The sequence below is a fragment of the Triticum aestivum genome, chromosome 7D, assembly GCF_018294505.1.
Source record: "Triticum aestivum cultivar Chinese Spring chromosome 7D, IWGSC CS RefSeq v2.1, whole genome shotgun sequence".
Classification (NCBI taxonomy): Eukaryota; Viridiplantae; Streptophyta; class Magnoliopsida; order Poales; family Poaceae; genus Triticum; species Triticum aestivum.
In genome coordinates this window covers 308,917,657-308,939,792 of record NC_057814.1, presented here as the reverse complement: position 1 = coordinate 308,939,792, position 22,136 = coordinate 308,917,657, and the positions used below count along the sequence as shown (strand labels likewise).

Below are 22,136 nucleotides of genomic sequence, written 5' to 3'. Positions count from 1 at the left end.
TGAACAAAAGAAACCAGTGGAAATAGAAAGAGAATGAACAAGTGTATCAATTCATGAGTTAAGGAATACTATTGGGAAGATTGGGTGACTAATATCCTGAGAAAACGATCTCTTGCTTCCCTTGAAACATGCTGAGAGGACCATTTCGATTAGTGAGAAGCTCAGTTCATGGGTCATGACGACAGATCATATCGTGTACCAGTGCACTATTCTTTATATATCTATGTTCAGTGAACAAGAATGTAGTGAGGGGTGCTACTTTAGTGTTATTCCTAGACTGATGAAGTGAAGACTTTAGGCCTCGCTAATAGTGGACCAACTGAGAATGTTTGTTTCTCTTTTCTGTAGATATCTCAATATTCCTTGAAAGCCTTATGAATGGTGGCGAGGATGTGGAAGAGCTAGTCATATAGTCCTTTAAGCATGATTCCTTTTATCGGTTAGCAAGGAGTTTGAAGCTTGAGTACTTTGAAGAGCATTTAAGAACATCTCATAAGCAATTCCATGTGGCAGAGATGACTCGAGGGACCTCATCAGATAAGCATATCCTATGGTAAATGTGGTACCTGGTCCAGTCAACTTGGAAGTAGAAACTGACCACTAGTGGGTGTCAATTAAAAAGTCACTCTGTGGCTAACGCTTCTACTGCTATCGGCAGGGCTTAGTCTCTCGTGGTTCATTTCCACCGGAGAGCATCTGTTTGAATAATTAGCATATATAGTTGATCACTCTAATGACAATGGATTCGATTCAAAAATTTCTCGTGATTGACCAAAGGAAAGGTTAGCGACTGCTCTCCCTACGGAATCTCCAGTAGAGCCATTGCATAGCTGGCAGACACGATGGGCTCAGGGTTCCGACTGCTGTTCATTCCGATCTTAGGTCTCGCTCAGCGAATTCAGAAGGGTTGGGTCCTTTGTCAATGACTTACTTTCCTAGTAGCAGAGATGCAAGAATAACTACTTTCTTCTGCTAGGCGTTTCTTTGTTGCCAGCTGAGAAATAATACTCGTTTTTATCGGATGAGGGGGCGTGTCTTTGTTTGTTCAACGTGCATATCCGGGAGGAAGGGGCAGGACTTGTTGTTCGGGCAGTCTAGTTTTGTTTTTGTTTGGTGCCAGTGTCCCAGTGAAGGAAGTAGGGCTTGCTGTTCCAACAACCGCTCTCTTCTCTCTCCGCTCCCTGATGTCTTCTCTTTGTCTTCAGTATTTTTATTTTTGAGGATTCAAATTCACTCATAACTATAAGAAGAGTGTGGGATGGAGGAATGGATTACGGAAGGAGACAGATTCTATATAAAATGGATTAAGGTGGGTTTCGGAGAGTATACTTAGTTCGTGGACATATTAGATACTACCTAATTTTCTTGATCTTCCGCCTAATAAAATAATGCAAAATAAAAAAAAGTAGTACCATGAGCAGCTTAGACAAGAATGGATTTGGGAATGACAAATAATAGTCGGCGAGAGCCGGAGGAATTGTTAAGTGAATGGGAGATAGATCGAGTGGGGCCTTGCAATAGCAGTAGATGCTACAGACGTGGTGTCATTATCAGCGATTCCTCAATCGATCAGAAGAAAGGGAATATAACCTGCCCCTCATTGTCCTTCAATCATGGTGCAATGAATATCGTAGATAGAGTGATTTCGATCTCATATAGCTAGCTTTCCTTTCAAAGTGAAATGATTTTCCTTTTACGTTGAGATATTTGAATTGGATTTTCTTTCACCACTACTATCATAACGCACAGAAAACACTGACGTTTCCGCTCGCTTTCAACCACTGCCACTTTACCTGAGCACTGTGACGTAGTCGGTCAAGTATTGAGTTTCTGCTAGTATATCAAGGACTTATGAGAACTGAAAAGAAAAAAACGAAAAAAGGAATTCTCATAGTTCATTGAATTAAGGGAGGGCCATTCATGGGGGGTCGTGGAAGAGTTGGTTCGATTCCCTTTATACGCGATGTGGCGAAAAACACTGATTAACAAAATATGCCATGCCAGCATTAAGATTTAAAACGTGTCGTCTACTTCCAGGAAATGTTCGGAACAGAGAACTTTCTCTAATCCAACACCGTATTCTCCGAAGATTGAGGAACAAGAGGAGATCCATTAAAAGAAATCTTTCTCGGAGAGAAAATCTAAACAGTAACATCAAATCACAAACTACACGAAAGTTGTCTCTTTATTATGGGGATTTACCCATAAGGGAGATGCACAGAGGAAGAGAACGAACTTCATATATCCCTTTTTTACTCAATCAAGAAACAAGATCGGACATGATTCCGGTTCGTCTCCATTTTAGTGACACTCTTCCTCAAGCAAGGCAGCCGATAAGTCATCGAAGGGTTTGTTTGAATAATGGACTGGTAACCATTACTCATTTGAAAGTTTCCCACGGTGATCTAATATCTTTTAAAGAAAATGACGTGAGAACCCGCGGTTTTGAAATAAGGAGATCTTTCTATATCGACATATCAGTTGGAAACATAGGCAAATTCCTATCGGCCATATCAGTTGGAAAAAGAAGAGGCAAATTCCTACCGGCCAGAATCTGGAGAAGAACAAAAAAAGAATGGTTCCGCTTACTCACAACTCAGAGGGGATGCCGCTTACTACTCAAATCCAAGGAATTGCAAAAGTTGCGTTCTTATATGCAAGAATAAGAATTTGAAAGAACAAAGAAGTTTGGATCCGCAAAAGTATGCTTAGGCAGTTCCTTCGCTGAGCACAACAGAATGAAGAGGAATTTGTTTCATTTCAAATACTTCTTCTAATTTAAAAGAGGGAAGGAGAAAAACCGAAATCTTCCTACTCGAACAATAAGTCCTTTTGTAGAAAAGTCTTCTTTATATAGTAATTCGACCTATTGCTCCGGATCCCCGTTTACTAGGAAGGTAAGAATCAAAAGGATCGAACTACCTACTCATTATTCGGAGGTGAATCATAGAACACTAAAAGCTATGGTATCTTATGGACCTAACATAGGTCACATCCCTCACGACATAAGATTGAAAGATCCAAACCTTCCTCTTCGGAGCGAAAATGGACGTGGCCAAAAAATATAAAAAAGACCGGCCTAGTCACTCATAGGGACATACCTATCCGGATAGAGGATAGTCTAGATCAATTTTGAGAAAAATCTCTCTCTCTATATAGAGATAAAGATAGGGATCCCTATAAATCGAAATATATGGAAAAAGTGCACTTTTTGACTACTACTACTATTTCTTAGACTTTTTCAAGGAAACATCGTTTTTTTGATTTTGACTGAATTGGTCGGAGCGTAGACGAGCAAGCAGAGCCCAGGAAAGAGGTCAGATCGTCAAAGAGCAGTCGACTATAAGTATAAGACTGCTGGCCTGAGAGAAGGCAGTCTCTCTCGGGAAACATGGCCCAATTTCTCTTCTTTCTTTTCACACGGGCAACAATTGGGAATAAAACAGACCATGAACATGAGTTTAAAATGTAAAAAAGGGAAGAGTGCATTCTCCACTTTCTTATCTCGAAAGTGCGTAATATAGTGATTTCATACGTCTGTTTCTCTGAAAAGGTGGGTCGGCCCTTATGGCAAACAGTAGTGCCAGATTCCATTGTGGAACGGTCATTTGCCGATGACCTTTGTCCGCTGTAGTACGAGTGACTGGCGCATCACATCCAATCTCTCATGTCAATGAGTCAGTTAGAAAACAGCTCCAAATGAATCAGTGATTTCCCCTTTATTTCCCTCGGAGCGCAAGGGGAAACAAGATTGAGAATGAATTAAAACACAACAAATGTTTCATTTTTCCTATTATCAGTGGTCAGCTCTGATACAAACCAGGGGAAAAAGAACCTGGAACGCCTTCTTTAAGGCGCTACTATTTCTAGCGGCATAGGTGCTTTATCACAATACAAAAGATGTACATACGAGGACTACGATTCCTATTTAGAGATATTCCTACGAGCGATAGACGTAGTAAGGAAATTACGTACGCCAATAACAAATACGAATACGAATTACGCCTACGAGCCTACGCAATGGCATGTTTCGGCGTATAAAGCTAAGAACGAGAATAGCCTACTGCCTCCTCTCGAAAAAGGCAAAGGTATCCAGTATAGGATATCGATGAACGGAGGACAAGGAAAGCAGGCACGGTGAACCTCCTTTGCCAAAGCCCTTTTGAAATACCTTCTTTTTGAACCTTTAGAAAATACCTGCTAGCTATCCCTAGTTTTGTTTAACCAGCTTTCCCCCAAAAAGGGGAGATCCGCTACTTACTGCTCACGGAAACATCCGACCTTATGGTCAAGTCGTCCGCCTATCTTTCTGATTTCATTCATTTTCCGATCGCATAAAAAGTCATGAGATCAAAAAAGAAATGTGAGAATGTAGTTACAAATGTAAAAGAAGTCAATATCTCGTTCTCTTGTTCTTAAATCATGAATTGGATGATGTGCGTTTCATCAAGTTTGAACATATTGCATTTTTTGCTATGCAATTTCAGTACTGGATCGACGTCCATTTATTTATGTGTCCATATCCGCGTGTATGTCTGTGTTAGATAGGCTCTGGAAGGCCTTACTTTACTAACAGGTAGGGCGCGTTACTTTTATTTATTTTTGCTGCTTACCCGCATGTTTAGATTATTTACTTGCCCTTTCACTTTTTCTTCGGCTGTCACCAACTTTGTTCAATGCTAGTCCCTAACCCATGAATAAGGGCTCCGCTGGCTACCGGGTTCAGAGAAGTTTGTAAGCTCTTTCTCTTTTTTCATTTTTCGCCACCTCCTGTGTCTTTCCGTTTAAGGTCTTTAATTTTCGGCATTAGCTTCGTTAGAGAAATCCATGCGTGAACTACAAAGCATGGGATCCTGAACACCACGAAAGAAAGCGTACTACTTTTCAATAAGGTCCGACTTCAGAGAGGAGAGACATGAACTTGTTTTAGGCGTAGAAAAGGCATACGGTATGAAAGATTGATTGAAAAGAGGTAGGGACTGGTCTCACTGCTAAGGGAGAAGGAGACCTCTGTCGGAGCAAGCTAAAGAGCCCACTTTATATCGTCGATTTTAGGTAAGGCACTTGATCAAGCCTATACATCCGGGAATTTAGCTCCAAACCAAAGACGACTTGCTTTGCTGCATTTCTTGGGCCGGGGCTTTACTTGATTTTGGCGAAAGAAAGGCCATATGATCTACTTTCTGGTGCCGGTCCCTTCACAAAGATAGCTCCTTCTTGCTCTTATTCTTATTCTTATTCTTATTCAGTGGAATACAAGAGTTCTGAAGCTCCTTTCTTTCAAGTGAAAGTTGCCTATCTTTCTTGGTTCGGAGTCCAATCCAGTTGAAAACAAAAAATTGCCCGATGGCAAAGTCAGATGAAAGGCTAGGATTGTAAACCACGTATGAGCGTGGCGCAGAAAGCGAAATGTTTTGCAGCGAGTCAAGCGTAATACGATCAAAAGGAAATGGGGTCGATGCTAAAACTCAAACAGTTCCCCAGAGGGGGCCCCGGATTGAAAGAGCGAGCTACATTCTTTCATAGAAGACAGAAAATAAGAGGACTGATGCTTTCTTACTTCATCTTAATATAGGGATTATAGCATTGGAATGATGGAATTTGAATGGATTGCGTACATCAAGATGAAGAAATTAACGTAATAAGTGATATTCTCAAAAGATTCGGTCATGCCAGAAACCTCAGTGTGCATGGCACTAAAAAAGGGTACAAACAACCTGAGATGCAAGTAATGGCTGAATAGCCGGGGAAACACTAAATAAAGACAAGTGTCATCCGGACTTACTTGATTGATTGAATCGAGAGATGGAAATGCCGTTGAGAGATTAGAAGGGATAGAGAAAACGTCAGATAGAGGTCGTGCTTCTGCTCAGTCCAAAAGAACAATCTGAGTGAGGACAAGGTGGTTTATGTTAGGGTTCGAGAAAGCAACTTGACATGCCAATCCTAACAAAAATTCCACTCTTTCTGGTCATGTCAGAAACCACCTCTTGGAAAGCAGATCGAAAGCCAATCGTTTCAGAAGATGATGACCCTCTTGTGCTCCTACGTTCCTGCTAGTTGGTGGATGAAGAATAGGAGAGAGCTTGCTTGAGTAGAAGATAACCCGCGAGAAGGATGTTTTGTAGCGCTTTCTCATACAAAAGGAAAAGGCGTCACGACCGAAGTTAAGGAAAGATCCCAGCTTTTCATTGCTCGGTCGCGCCACCCCTCCGCCCAGAGCCGGTTCTTATCCATAGATTTTTCAGCTAAATGATACGGTATATATATCAATGAAAGCTGGCACCTTTGGTTCTTGGTACGACTGGTACTTTTTCTCATTTATCGGTCTAGTTGGAAAACTTTCCCCTCAAAGATCAAGTTTTTCTTATATATTATGCTACGCCCTTCCCCTTAACCTTCCTTTCTCTTCTATAAAAAGGCTGGACGTCAAATGTAACTAATGCTTATATTCTAAATATGACAAGCAAGAAACCTACTATTGCCGTAAACAAAAACCCAAACATTAGTAACTAACAGAGCTTTCCTATTCTAACTATTTCCCTATAAACCATGATTGATATACCAATCAAAAAAGACTTCTGAAACTAAACTATTCTATTGATTTATGCCCGTGCTTCTTCTTCTGTTTTTGTACGCAGAAGGATGTCTAGGAGGAACAGATCACTGAGGTTAAGGATGAGAAGGTGAAAAGTGAAGATAGAGAATAGATGCCATGAATAAGTGTATCAATTCAAGAGTTAAGGAATACTATTGGGAAGATTGGGCATTGGGTTCATCTTGTTATTGACCATCCCTTTTCAACACATATCTTTTAGTATACGTCTTTTTTAGTTGCTTAAAGATTTCAGCTATTGTTTTCTCCGTTATAGGAAGTGTTGCGTTCCCCTTTTGGGTGTTTGTCAGTGGCGTCACCCGATAGGGTGTGTGCCCGGAAGAGAGAAGAAAAACATGTTGCTTGCTATTTCTGGTTGAAGAGCTATTTTTACCTATCGAATAGGAATTCCGAGGGATGTTTTTTGTTGTCGATTTGTAGCAATAGAAAGATAATGGAAGTGATTGAATAAGTTGGGTCATGGGAATGGAAGTTGGGTCATGTTGATACTAGATCCATGTCTTGATTATTCGACTTTTCCATTCCAATGCACAATACTATGCATTCCATTCCAAAGAGCGGTTTCGGTGGGTTGATACAATTTCCACTTTGATGGTCCTAAGTTGGCATTCTTTGCAGATAACTTCCATCTCGCCATAGACGGAAAGTACCCAATTTCATGCCAAGAGATCATGTAAGGGTTGTACGACCCATCCATATGATAAAAAGACTCACAAGCCTAAGAGCAATTCCTTCCTTCCCTATCATTAATTAAGGACAGACTTGCTTCGAGAGAAAGGAAATCTGAATTCCATAGTCGTCTTCCTCACGAGCTGGAACAACTAAAGGTGTAGGTTGGAAACATACTTTTTTTCCGTTGGATTGTGCTCCAGAGAATGGAATAGTAACACGCGCTCCCGAGAGGCAGCATTAGTTTATGGTTCGAAAGCACGAGTCACTCCATCCAGCTATAATTGCATTGATATAGACGATTTGAGCCTTTGAATTTACTTACTACAAAACAAGCTATGTTCTCCTCTATATTTCCTTGGGCTCGCTTTACAAAAGAAAAACAAACTACTCCTCTTGATGTGGTCAGAGCGAAGTACTAATAGGCACAGCAACAACAGGAATATCTTTCATTCATTTCATCTGTATGGTATGACACGACCTCTTTTTGCTCCCCATTTCGTTGGAACTGAGGCCTCTGTCTACCGGCCCGAAAGGAGGGTCTCATGCTTGTAAACTAGCATATATCTTGCACAGAATGAACCTTCCTTCAGTCACAACGAGAAGCACTATCGGGGTCTGAACGAATAGAAAACACAATCAACACTTCATATCAAAGTCAACCAACGTTTATCATATAGAGCGGAATCTTCATTCTAATTTGATTAGCCAACCCTCCCTCGAGTCGTATGCTTTCTGATCACTCTCCTATGCTGGTTACTTTTCTTTTAAATGTCAGGTCGTTGCAGGTCCTCGCCCTTCAGGTTGAAGGAGATGTGTACTCGACTTCCTTTAAGTAAGTGGTGGCCCATAATAGTAGAGATGTATAACAACAGTAGCTTAACCAAAGGGATAGACTTGAACTCTTCCACGCCCCCTTGCCAGAGGTTTTAAGAGAACAACCTTTTGGGGATACCAATTCCACCCATTCGCAGCAAAGGAACTAGCACTTTCTTAAACTTTCCACCGTTCTTGCTTATTTCCCTTACTTACCCAATGAAAGATATAGATTGGAAATTGGAAGATGGTCGTCCATAGTTATCTTGTTGAAAATACTCTCCCTTACTCATCAAAACGTTGGAAGCGACTTGAGATATCTTTTGGGAAGAGAGAATAACTATAGATGCTCGATATGCATATTGATCAATCGATCTCCGCGTCCTGCCAGTTCGCTAAGTAGACTCACTCTACCGAGGGGCAGAAGAAGATCAAGCCGATAAGGGGAAGCACTGAGAAAAATCTCTCTCTTATCTAAATATAAGAGCACGCTTTATCTCTATGCACACAGAAAAAGGGGATCTTGTGATGATGGAAATGGTATGTATGTGGACCACTTTGGCTCCGCCCAAAAGCCCCTAAGCCGACTATCTCCTGGCACAGCCAAAGCATTTCCTCACCCGAGGCCTGCTCAAAGCTAACTTGAATCCGAACAACTTGCTGCTTCTCCGAAACCTTCACCAGCTTGTGTATCCTTGTAAGGTCGCGGACCCGGCGTAAGAATGAGAAACGTGAGTCTAGCAGACATAAACCAAACCTCGGCACTTTTGATACTTCTCATCTCAGGACAAGTCACAGAAGAGGTAAGGCGCTATAGCCAGTGAAGGAACGGGAAAGAAGAATCAGTCGAATTGACCAATAATTTATACCATTACGACTTTGAATAATCGCTAATAGCTGACACCAATGGAATATTTTTGGACCCTAAGGCTCACGTTGACTCCGTCCTTTATTGAATAGCCAAGTCGTCGTGGGTAAGCGTACGATCCATCACACAAACGTCCCTAAACCTCAGTAAGCCTTTCTAGATGATGCATTTCCCTTCTTATCTATCGATGTATTCATCCGAGGCCACAGGCAGGTATATATCTATGAGTGGTTTATATAAAGGAGGGTCCTGATAAGAATGTTGTTCGAAAAAGGCGAAACAAGTTGTGTTGACTGAGGCTCAGAATACGTTCTTGCACCACTCCTTTCAAACACACATACCCTTTCTTCTCACAAATGTGAAATTCCGGAACTCTGTGTGTAATTGTTGCAACAACGATAGGGACTCTGCCGAGGGCTCCCCGGTAGGTTCTAGTCTCTCTTTATACTGTGACTGGAGAAAGGCGTAATGGGCTGTGTGGTATGTTGATCAAGGAGGTGCTGCATTGGCTGTAGCTGCAAGAGGTCTTGAGACAGAAATTATGCCATTATTGCTTCTTTCATTTAAAAGCTTGAGTCGGTTCTATCTAGCTAAGTTATTCAATAAAGTAGATCGAAGTGTGTGATGCTTGTGAGTTTGGAAACTACTATATACGATATTTATAACAATACTTGATACTTGATTTATGACTTCCTCTACCTAGACCCACACCTACTTTGAATTTAACTTAACGGAGCGGTGGATCCAATAAAAAGGGACTACATTCCAATCCTACTTACCAGAATAAATAGTTGTATGGCATTCGAACCCCACCTTCATGGTTGTATTCTAATTAGCAGGAAATGTATGACCTAAGCTTCTCAACAGGAATTCACTCAACAGAGCACTTAATGAGTTTTCTAATGGCTTGAAAGACTACTATGTTTCTTTTAAGCTTAGTTGCAAAAGAAAAGCAAAGGGGAATGCGGGTCCATTTCGTAACGCTTACGGTGATAAAGAAAACTAACTCCCATCCGCATGAGAGGCATCGCTACCGGGCCGGGCCTCGATTCCTTTCCTTGTCTCCATTCTGATTGATTCGCTTCTTCGCGCAAGCACTTGGTTTGCCCCTTACTATAACCATCCCACTCAATCTTTTACACCGATGTTTCATACTCTCTCGACCAGGTCATCATAAGAAAATACTGCCAAATCTTTCCGAAATGAGAAAAGGAGGGAAGGCGCGCTACAACTAACTGCTGAAAAACGCAAGATTAGCGCTAAGAAGCAACCCTAGTTTATGTACTAGCGTCCCACCCCAACGTTCTTGTACTTCAAAATACTCTCCCCCGCTTGCTGCTCGCCTCAGCCAGACACGGCTTATGTAGTGGTCGGCATTCCTACGTGCTCCGACTGATCCCCACTGGAGACTATATGAGGGGTCTTGGAAACTGCCGTGATGCTTTGGTGACGAAGGTCACCGGGGTGACTATGGAAGGATTCCGTGGTAGTCTCTGACTCCCTCCAACTCAATCAATATCAAGAACATGTCATGAGCATGGGGTTTGGTTAGGCTTGGTTGAGTTTGTAAGAAAAGATAGTAGGTTGAGGGGTTTCATTGATTAGTAAACCTACGGTGCTGGTAAGGTCGGGACCGTGGTCGTCCGTCTCCGCTTTGCCGGCCGATAAGATCACTGAGATTGACCAGCCAGCTGGGTAGGTTTGGCTATTCCTTTCTATTGAAAAGGAGTCAGCTGTCTGCGCGAGTCACCTTCCTTAGGCTCTGAGTCACCTTCTTCTAAGCTCCGCTGGATGACACAGCATTCTCGTTCTATAGGCCGGCCGTACTTGTGATGGTTCCCCAGGAGCCAATAAAATCCACTTAGGTCTACGTTGCCGCGATATTGTTCTATGGAAGCGAGTGGGCTGATTTTTAGAAGTTCGGCCCGGTTTTTCATTAAAAATCAAAAAGGGGGGAGGGATTGACCTTTCTAACGCATATTCTGTCGTACCGGCATGGCCCCACTGATTCGTTTTCGATCGGAGCATCAAGCAGCGCAACCCGGTTCTACTTGACTAAGCCCCGTGCTCGTCCAAGGAGGGAGTTTCCTTTACCCAACTCCCCTTTTTGATAACAAGGCAAAAACCTCCGACCCGACATTCATGAGTTTCGAATGAATAATGAAGAGTGCCCTGCCCCTCTTTTTTTCCTAAATCTTGGATTTGGAAGTTGGTAAAGACCCACCCCTTGTTTAAGTCAGAATGAGTCCCCGAGACATTGGCTTCCGCCAACAGTGAACTATTAAGGATCGCATCCCGCGCATATTCTACATTATTGCCTGTAACTAATTCAGCTTCCGCTTCTGGGAGATCAGACGGAGCTCGATTAGTTTCTTCTAGACGAGGAATAAGGAACATAACTAATACGGGGAACAAGGGAATATCGGACCATATCTGCTTTTGCGCCATGACAATCTCACTCGAATTACAGGGACCTACACATATTAGTACAGTATACCGGGGTCCCCGGCCAGAACCACACGTGCATGTTTCCCTGCATGTGGCTCGTCCGTGCTTTTATCTGAGGCGCTGCCTGCGACTCTGCATGGGAGAAGAGGGCTGAACTGCAAACTTTCGTGTTCAGAGCATTGCATTGTCTAAGGGAGTAGGGTGAGTAAGCTGCGCCTACCAAGCTAAGCTTTCGTCGAAAAGGCATCACTGCTTCCTTTTCGGCGCCCGCCCTTTATTTAGATGTTGGGGCAAGGCAAGCCCAATGAAAGTCTTGGTTGGCGCTCCATCTCGGCCGGCATCCTGCTCTCGAGAGGGTGTGGTCCTTGAGTGAACTAGTCATGTGCTGTGTTGCCCCAACGCAGGGGCATTTGGTGAGGAGCTACGGTCCGGTGGTTGACAAGCCACTGATCGGAGGCGACTGGACTGGAGTGCTTCAATCAAATGATGCATGTGGGCTGAGCCATTCCCATCCCAAGTGGTGGCCCGATTCGGCCTGGCCTGGTCGGAAAGAGATTCTAAATCTCGAATATGCGCACCGAGAATAGATATCTATGTTAGCTAGCGGGGGCGGGCTTTCCCCTGGTAGTCCCGCTGCGTCCTCTGACAGTCTGTCTCGTCTCATCTTTCTTTGGCTATAGTTGTAGCCAGCCATATTAGCTCCACATTCCACCCTTTTGGATTTCTGACAAAAAAGGCAGTCATCAGTCGCCCCCTTTCCTATTTAGCTTTGCTTGCTGCCTATTATGAGAATGGGTCCCGGTTCAAGTGGCCCGCCTTTCATCATCATCTATACCAGCTGCCATGCACGATCCCATAGGAACGATTTCATCGCCCTAAGAAGCAGAACGCGCCATCACCTACAGCCCTTTCCTCTGCTGGGGACTTCCACGAAATGAAAACGGGCGGCATCATCATATGCTCGACATTAGTTGCCCTCGTGTATATCCCGGAGTACTCCTATGGCCGATCTGTCACCCATACATGAAGGCCTTGGCCCCGTCCCGTGTGGAGAATGCCCCCCTTACGGCACGGCTTAGTCTGTTATTTTCTTTTGTCAGAGTGGATTCGGACCGCCACTTCTCTGAAATCATGGTTCTTGCCTCCCTCTCTCCTCCCTCCTTGGAGCTCGTCCATTCATTGGGTGATCCCTTGCTCTCACGGTCGAGTGTTTGCTCGTCGTTTAGGCCGGTGAGTTACATTTTTGCTCATTGCAGTCGCCTCCGGGGTTCTTCGCACCTGGGTAGTAACAGGACCCTTGTGCCTCGGACTGCACTGCCCGCCCTATGACCCAAAACTCAAAATGGGCCTTGCGACGAGACGCGGACATTCCTCATGCTGCGGTTCCCTCTGGTCCGTTCCCGGGATGGGTTAGGGGAAGATCCGAGCGATTGCCTTCGCGGATCCAAACATGCTCACAAGGCGCACAATAAGATAAGACCAATAGAGACTTCATAAGGGACCATTTGAGCTGCAGATCGTAATGCTCCTAGAAAGGCATATTTCGAATATAGAGGACGTTCCCAACAATCCACGAGGATATCATACCCAACTATGAACCGTACGAGCACATCCTCCGTCACCCCCACCGCGCTTACGACTCTATACCCCAACCCAACTTGCTTTGGCCCTGGGTCCTCCCGCATCTCTTCCTCGGTAAGCGGACCGTGGAAGCTGGGGAGTATCCGCTTGGGACTGATGGAAAACAGCATATCTTTTCCCTCCTGACCCCTATAAAAATCTAGTGGAAGTCCGGTCGCGTCAGAGACATCTTTATCTGATTTTCAGGCTTCATCGTCCGGCTCCTCCAAAATTATGTTAGGATCGGCTGGCTCATCCTCATCATCCGAAAAGAAAACAGAGACAAAACAGATTTGTTTCAATGACATCTCTAATCAGACTGAAATTGATGTTGAAGACACGATCATTCACATCAATTGAAGCAGGCGGGAAGGGCGCGGAAGCTACCGTTTAACGAATGCAATGCAAGCAAGGTAGCTTGCTTACTCTCCATCTAGCGTGCGTTGGCGGCAAGGAAGGAGGCATTAGAAAGACTAGACCATACACATTAATTAGTACAAGAAAGAGGCATTCGGGAAGCGACTAGTCGCTTCTGGCGAAGCTTAACAAAGGCCGACTACTACATAGAGACAACTACTACCAGTCATGAGCGATAGTGAAGCCGTCAGAGGCAGAAGCTGTCGCTTGACGGACGAAGCCGAGCCGATACGATAGGCGGGCGAAGTGAGCGAGACCAAGATGGGCCAGACGTGGAGTGGCGAAGGGGGCCTACTATACGTATACGTGATTAGTAAGCAGTTCAAGACATCGAACGAAAAATCATGTGAACTAATGAACAGTGTGATTGATCAGACAAGTACCAAGGAGCAAGAAAACGTATGCACTTTAGCAAGGGATGAGCGCGAAATCCGTTGCTTGTTCTTTCGGTAGCCTTCTTTCATTTCCGAATTTGCTTGCGAGCAGTCCTTGCATTAGTATGAGTTCGTTGACCGCGTAAGGGCGATCCATCTTGATGACGAATTCCACGAGAACGAGAAATAGAAATTAATCATTCGATGTCTGCTCGTTCTCCCCTCTTCAATTCCCAATGAACAACATGATCTTGAGCTATCATTTGTTCAATTTGGTCGATCTGATACTTAGTTAACTCATTCATCTTGATGTTCCCACTGATACCTAATCGATAACGAAGCTGAATGGCTTTTTTCGGTCCAATTCCATTCATTTTGTTGAGGCAATTCTGACTTGTTCATCGAGAAGTGATCTAGCTCCTGAGATATATGACATTCTTTATCCTTATCTTTTCCTGGTCTTCTCGGCTGGAATCTACAATCTACACCTCTCCAAACACAAACGCAATATCTTGAGTACCCGGAACCATGTTCAGTGCTGCAAAAGCGCAGTTGTAGCCCCCTAGAATCTTCGGCTCCTCGTTTTTATTCAATTATGAAATGACTCATTTTGATGGAGATTTGTAGCATCATTCAAGTAAATACAAATTGAGATCGTAGAACATGAGTTTGTGATATAGCTACACCTAATTCCAGACCGGTTACTGCTAGAACTATAAATAAGGGACCAAGATCTCCTATGAAATAGAAAATATTATCCAGAAATAGCATAGTCCAAGCAAACCCACTTAAAATCTTTACTAAACTATGACCGGCCATCATATTAGCAAATAAACGTATTCCTAAGCTTAATGCACGAAAACAATAAGAGATTAGCTCAAGGAGTACTAAGAAAGGTGCTAACGGCACTGGGACTCCCGCAGGTAATAAGAAGCTAAAAAAATGAAGCCCATGTCTTTGGAATCCAACGATCGTAATGCCTATAAAAATGGAAAATGAAAGAGCCAAAGTAATGAGAAAATGACTTGTCACTGTGAAGGTAAAGGGTATCATACCCTGGGGATTACGAAATAACGAAAAAGTAAAAGTGACCGAGATGCGAGGGAAAAACTTTTGTTTCACATTTCCGGAAAGACCACCTATTTGTTTGTTTACCAGGTTCAGCACAAAATCATAAATAAGCTCGACCAAGGATTGCCATGCATTTGGCACTGACTTTCCACCTCCCTTTTTCGTAACAACAAAAAATAGAAAAACGACCAAAATGATAGTGAGCAGCATATACAAGACCGCATTTGTAAATGTAAAATAAAAGTTGCCCACATGAAGATCAATTATTGGGTAAATGGCAAATTGATCCAATGGGTTTTCCAAAAAAGCTGATTCGGAGCACTTACAGCGCTACCCGGCGGGGAGTCTTCGGCCCTCCATATTTCGTTATAAAAATTAACAAAGCCCGTGTTCCAAGTTAAGCTTTCGCGCCCCTTGAAATGTAACTCTACGAAAGTATCCCTAAGATCCGGGAAAGAATCCACGCCCAGAAACTGGTTACAAAACCAGGTAACATCGTATGCAGGTGGCAAAACCAATTATGCCTGCCACATGTATGATTCTACCATTTTTGTGATTTCAAAAAGCAAAGCCTGTGTATTTCCAGGCGCAATTCCATACATTTTTAAAAGGAGGTCCTTGTCTTTCGAGGTAGGTTCCTCCACCCCTTCCAAAAGCCGGTTCACAAGCTGTGGATCCAACGCAGGTTGGGAAAAATCAAAAATAAAAGAATGGACGTGAGAGACGCTTTGTACTGTTTGTGTTATTAAATCGAATTTGTTCATCTCCAAGTAACTCCATCTTTTTCAGCTCTGCTCGCTCACTTTTGAAAGGAAAGGAGACTGATCTTGACATCGGCGTTGGTTTTTCCAACGAAACGAAGAAGTTTTGGATTGAGATTTCACATAAGCATTTCACAATGATCCGCATTAGGCGGGGAGCAGCAATGATACCGCCGGCCAGGAATAAGTACTTATCCCTCTTATACTTAAGAAAAGAGAATAGAAGTGGTTCCTTTTCTTTCTATACGAAATTCGACGATTTCGTTTGTGTTCATGTTGGCATAGGAGAACTACTAACTTCCGCCATCTGCATTAGTTACGCTAGCGTAGGTAGGCGGTTCTCATGCCAAAGGGGAAGATCTTGCTCAGCCAAGTGCACAACCTGAGTAAGTACAATTATCGAGGAGTGATAGGGCAGCAGAGTTTGAGGCAAAAAAAGATTTGGGTGGCTATGGGTGATATGGGGAATCTAACAATTAATTGACAATGATTTCACCGTGATGTGCATTGGTAGCTTCAAGGCGAAGGCATTTTCCATATGTAAGCCACAATTTCAGTATCTTATTCTTCTGAACCAAGAAAAGCGTTCTGGTAAGGAGGATGAAAGAAGAGTACGAAAAAGGAAGTCAAAAGTAGTAGTCTTTAACAAGGCTTTCCTTCATCAGCGTAAATATCTAAAGTAGAGCCTTTGGTATAAACATAAATCCCATAATAGAGGGATCGATCATCACATTCTGCTTTGTTAAGAAAGAAGGATAACCTAGATAGATAAAGGTGGAATGGACTACGTGCAATCCCATCCATGTAAATATTTTATTTACTGTAGAAATATGTATGATGTGCTGTTAGGAAATCCGCCATCGCTTGCCCTCTAATGGCCTTCTGCGGCGCATACACAATGTCGAACTCAGTAAGGATGATGGCCCCATCTTGCCAATCTTCCTGTAAGCATTGGTCTGTTCATGAGATATTTAAGTGGGTTAACTTTGGAGATGAGGGTGACCCAATGTGCTATCATGTAGTGACGTAGCTTCTTGACAGCGAACACCAGTGCAAGGCAATGTTTTTCGATAGGAGAGTACGCATGTTCAGCTCCTACGAGCACACGACTGAGGTAATAGAGGGCATTCTCTTTCCCGTTTTCATTTTCTTGTGCCAATAGAGCCCCAAGAGATTCATCCAAGGCCGTGGTGTAGAGTATAAGCTCCTTCCCTGGTATCGGCGCAGCCAGGACTGGCGGATTGAGGAGATAGCTTTTGATGCCATCTAGGGCTTGTTGGCAGTTTTCATCCCAAAAGAATGGAATGTCTTTTTTGGTTTTTCTTGTAAAAGGTTGGATTCTTCCTGCAAAAATGGCTATGAATTGCCTGATGTATGCCAGGCGCCCTTGAAGTGAACGCAGCTCCTTAAGGTTTTGAGGAGGAGGCATTTCGAGTATGGCCTTGATTTTACTCGGGTCGATTTCTATTCCCCGATGTCGAATGACAAACCCTAGGAATTTGCCTGACAAGACCATGAAGGCGCACTTCAACGGGTTTAACTTGAGTGCATGTTGCCTTAGGCGGTCGAATACGATTCTGAGATGTTGAAGATGTTCTTCATAGGATACCGCCTTTACAACGAGATCATCTACATAGCACTCGACAATCTTTTTTTGACTAGGAACTGTAGGAGAAACCCCCACAGCATATCAAAACTTTATTGAGAAAAAGAGATACAGTACAAGTACAAAGGGGGATTACAAGAGGTAATCAAAGTATCTAGGGGAAGAAGGAGAAAAAACAAGTTAAAAGATACAGACTAATGGCCTCAAGGTGGCAGGAATGAAATCCAGCGTAGAAGATCATCTTTGTAGGCAGCTTTCACTCTATATTGCATTAAGCTGATGTCATGGATGAAAGCAGATCTCCATTTATTAAATCTAGCTCTCTCATGCCTGAAGACCTTAGCATTCCTGATGATCCAGATATTCCAGCAAGCAATGAACACCACTTCGGTGAAGAAGGGCTTCCTAAAACTCCTGCTAGCATTAAGAACCAAATGAGCCATGGAGTCACCAGAAGACCAATCAATTTGCAGATAGTTCCAAACTCTGACACTAAAGTTGCAATTGAAGAACAAATGATCCCTTGTTTCCCTAGTCTGCAAAGGACAAAGGACACAGTTCACTCCATCCTCCAAATGCCAATGCCTCCTATCCACCATGTCCTTGGTGTTCAACCTGTCCATAATAAGCATCCAAGCAAAAACTTTGATTTTCAATGTACAAGAGGACTTCCAGATCCAAGCTGTCAAAGGGTTGAAAGATGCTGATACAAAAGTATGTGAGTAAAACAACTTTGGTGAGTATCCCTTGGCAGCGCCCTTCCAAAACCAAATATCCTTGGACCCAGGTGCTCTAATAAGGCCACCCAACATGGACTGGAGAATAGTCAGATCATCAAAAGCCTGGCTGGACAAAGGAAGGTGGAAGTGCTGGAAAATGTCCTGAGAGTCCAAGAACTCAAGAACAGTAACCCAGGGGTCCTTAACATAGGAATAGAGCCTGGGAAATCTAAGCTGAAGGCTAGACACCTGACCATCAAACTGCAAGTTATCTGACCACATGAGGGCAGTGTTCCCTGCATTAATCTGAACCCAAGCACACTCCCTAAAATGATGCATGACCTTGCAAATATCGTTCCACCAGAATGAGCCACAATCAGAAGTTCCCTGGGGGACCCGATTATGATAGTAGGTATCCCAAATTAAAGAAACCCAAGGGAGATCCTTTTTATTAAGGAAATTATTCGCATGTTTGATCAGAAGTGCAACGTTCTGAGAACGAAGGTTGAGAATACCAAGACCTCCCCCGTTTTTTGGCCTGCAAATAAGGTCCCACGCAGCTAGGGAGGGGGCAGGCTGACCCCTATTCCTCCTCCAGAGGCATTGTCTCTGGATTCTTTCGAATTGTTTAAGAATTCCAGCTGGGACAGCCAAACTGCACAAGAAGAAAATGGGCATAGATGACAGAGCAGAGTTAAGAAACTGCAGCCTTTCCCCCTGATTCAGAAAAGATGAACTAGCTGTCATTCTCCGCTCCATGCAATCAACCAATGGCATAAAATCCACCATTTTAGGCCTTGTAGTTCCCACTGGCAACCCAAGGTAGGTAAATGGCATTTTCCCAATCTGGCAGCCAAATGCAGAAGCTAATTCAGACATGACAGCAGTGTCCACATTGATGGGAATAATAAAGGATTTGTGATAGTTCACATCCAGACCAGTGGACACAGAGAAGACCCTGAGCATATCCTTGAGAGCTAGGAGATGGTCCTTGTCAGCAGGAAAGATAATAAGAGTGTCATCAGCATACTGAATCACAGGGTAATCCTGATCATGACAAGGTATAGGTAACTGAAGAATGCCCCTTCTGAACATGTCATTAATTACAGTCTGCAGGAGATCAGCAGCTAGGACAAAAAGGAGAGGAGAGACTGGATCACCTTGTCTGACACCCTTTTTGGACCTAAACTTCCTACCAGGGACTCCATTGAGCAGAATAGATGAGGTACCTATGGATAGAAGTTGCTTCATCCAAAGGATCCACTTCTCATTAAAGCCCTTATATCTCAAAATTTGCACAATGGCCTCATGCTCAAGGGAGTCAAAAGCCTTTTCAAAATCCAACTTGAGAATCACAATAGGTCTCTTGGACTGGTGGCACTGGTGTAAATACTCAAAGGTCCACCCAATACAATCCTGAATTGTTCTACTTTTTATGAAACCATATTGGTTCTTGTGGACACACTGCATAATCACCTCTTGAAACCTATTGGCTGCCATCTTAGACAAGAACTTAAGACCCATTCCTGTTAGAGAGATAGGTCTGAAGTCACCCACCTCCTCAGGGGAGGGCTTCTTAGGCACCAGAGTTATGTAAGAGTCATTGATATTCTCCAGATGAGCAGTACCCTGAAAGAAAGCCTGGGCCAGTTCATAAAAATCCTGAGAAATTATGTGCCAGCACCTTTTGAAGAAAAGACCATTAAAACCATCTGGACCCGGAGCTTTATCAACTGGCATATGCTTGACAATCAAGTCCATTTCCTCCTTCTCAAAAGGCTTAGTGAGAACATCCAAACCCACAACTGGTTCAATGAGGGAAGAAAGATCAAAACCATGTTAATTCCCCTGGAAGAACCCATTCTGTTCTTAAAACAATCCCAGATAATACCCTCCATTTGTGAATGATCAGTCACCACCGTACCATCAGGCAATTTTAAGCTAGCAATAGAATTTCTTCGATATCTCTCCGTGGCCATAGCATGAAAGAACTTGGTGTTCTCACCACCCACTTTTATGTATCTGATAGTACATCTTTTCCTCCAATAGAGACATTGAAGGTGGAGCAATTTCTCAACATGGGATTTAACCACAATCCTGAAATTTGATTCATGTCTGTAGAGTGTTCTATATTCCTCAAGCTCATCCAAGAGCAGGATAACACTATTGCATTTACAAATTAGAGTTTTCAGTTTAGAAATGTTCTTCTGCCATCTTTTTAGACACATTCTCAAGGACTTAAATTTGTCAGCTATCCTGGCAGTAATATGGCCCTTTCTGGATTGTTTCTGCCATGAGGAATCAACACAGTCCATAAAACCCTCCAACTCCAACCAATAATTCTCAAACCTAAAGATATTAGACTTGGGAATAGAAGTTTTGATTGTAACCATACAAGGCACATGGTCAGAAGCAGTTCTGGCAAGAGGTAGCACCTTAGTCATGGGATAATCAGAGATCCAATCAACAGAAGTGAAGAACCAGTCAAGCTGCTCAAGGAGTGGACCATCCTGCGTATTGGACCAAGTGTAGGACCTGCCTTTGATGGGCAATTCCAAAAGGCCGAGGTGTCCAATAATCTCATTAAAGATGAACATGTCATTCAAATCACCACCAGGTAGATTCCTGTTATCCATAGAACGTAAGAAATTAAAATCCCCCAGTAAGAGCCAATTCTCATCCACAGGAATGTTCAGGTGATACAACCAGGTTACAAAATTTTCCCTAGCTTCCCCCTGACAAGGTCCATAAACCACCACAAGAGTCCACCGCTCATTGTTGTGCCTAGAAACAAACTCGATCACCACTGCAAATTGTTGGACTTGCAATAAAGTCCCACCAAATATAGACGAGTTCCAAACAAGTAGAATTCCACTAGAGGCCCCCAAGGAAGGAGAGAAAGCAAAGCTGTCAAATCTCTTGTGGCAAAAGCTTTTAATAATTCGGGAATCGAATGAAGCACATTTAGTTTCTTGCAGACAAGCAATAGCACAGTGACTTTCGTCAATCTTTTGTCTAACAGCTCTTTGCCTAGCCTCAGAATTTAAACCCCTGACATTCCAGCACAGGACATTCCAGTTTCTACAGAGATTATTCATAAAGGAATAACAAAATCAAGTCTCCCATGCACATGACACACAGTGTCAGATGCCCAAAAGCACATAATAGTTCCGAACCAACATTATTACATATCCCAGGATCAGAAAATGAAAACCAAACGCATAAAGCAGATTTATGGGCTTGCCAAACCCAGCAGAAGAGGAGCACACTATTCATTGGAGGCTTGATTTGCAGTAGCAGCAGGGTCCACCATAAGTGCATCCTCCGTGAGAAGAGTTGCATCAATCTCCAGCTCCTTGCCAATAGCTTGCAGATGACTGATGGGAGTAGGTGGAGGAACATCTCCAAATGTAGGGTCTTCAGACATCTCTGCAGAAAGGGGCTTGGCCTTGGGCTTCTTCTTCTTGGGCTGCAGAACCAGCTCATGGAAAGTGGGCTTAAACCCATCCCGCTGAGCCGAACTTCTGGTACACCTTCGAACAGATGTTTCAACAAGAGGCGTTGGCGCCAGAGTTTTGCGTGGCCTCCTCGTAGGTGCACGCGCAGGAGGAGAAGGGACAACAGGCACAGCCCTGTCAGCTTCATCCACAAATAATGCTCTAGCCACAGGTCGGGCAGGTACCGGCTCCTTCCATGTCAGCAAAGGAAGATCATCCTGCTGGAAAGCAAAGTCCCAGTTTCTCTTGGTCAAAATGACAGGCGACAGGGCTTTAGGCAGCAGAGGTTTTGGCACCTCAAACACCATTGGAGCATTCAGCAGGTTTTCAAACGAGTGCCTCCAAATCATTTCAGGGGGCAGAGGGGGACCAAAGGGGATCTTAACCACAGGCTGATCCAAAGTCTGGACATCAAAAGGAGGAGGTTGATAGACCACAATTGCCCAATTACTAGCATCCTCCAGGTCCGGTGCCATCTCCATCAGATCATTCAGGTTGTCAGGTGGAGCCCCATCAATGAGAATGATAGGAGCAAGGGGCACCTGAGGTTGAGCTTCAGAACTTTGGTGAGCCGAACTAGGTTGAGCCGAGGCATTCAACACCATAGATTCTTGATCCTCCACAGCAGGCTCCGCAGCAGGTTCCTCCCAGTTG

The 22,136-nt window shown here is 43.5% G+C and overlaps 1 pseudogene; it reads left to right on the top strand.

Annotated features, from left to right (window-relative positions):
* The first annotated feature begins 1,988 nt into the window (after nt 1–1,988).
* LOC123163763 (ribosomal protein S4, mitochondrial-like) lies at nt 1,989–3,068 on the top strand (annotated as a pseudogene).
* Nucleotides 3,069–22,136: the final 19,068 nt, after the last annotated feature.